Raw genomic sequence first — 282 nt, forward strand, 5'->3', positions numbered from 1 at the left:
TCGTTTAGGGGAAAAACCAAGAGGCCGCCTACCCGCCACGCCACTAAAGGCGTGCACGGTTGGTGTTGGTGAGACACCGCGGCGGTTGTATTTTTTTGTTTTCTCCCACCACGCGCACTAAAGGCATGCTTGGGGTTTTAAAAAGCATTTTTGAAAAGCAAAGTTTTGATTTCCCCCCGCCCGGGGGTACTTATAAGCGACCCCGCTTCGCCGTACGTGCCGCACCGGGGTCCCATCCCACCACGCGCACTAAAGGCGTGTGTTGACGAATATTTTCGCATC

Source organism: Dendrobium catenatum, unplaced genomic scaffold (assembly GCF_001605985.2).
Source record: "Dendrobium catenatum unplaced genomic scaffold, ASM160598v2 fragScaff_scaffold_1220, whole genome shotgun sequence".
In the NCBI taxonomy this organism is placed as follows: domain Eukaryota; kingdom Viridiplantae; phylum Streptophyta; class Magnoliopsida; order Asparagales; family Orchidaceae; genus Dendrobium; species Dendrobium catenatum.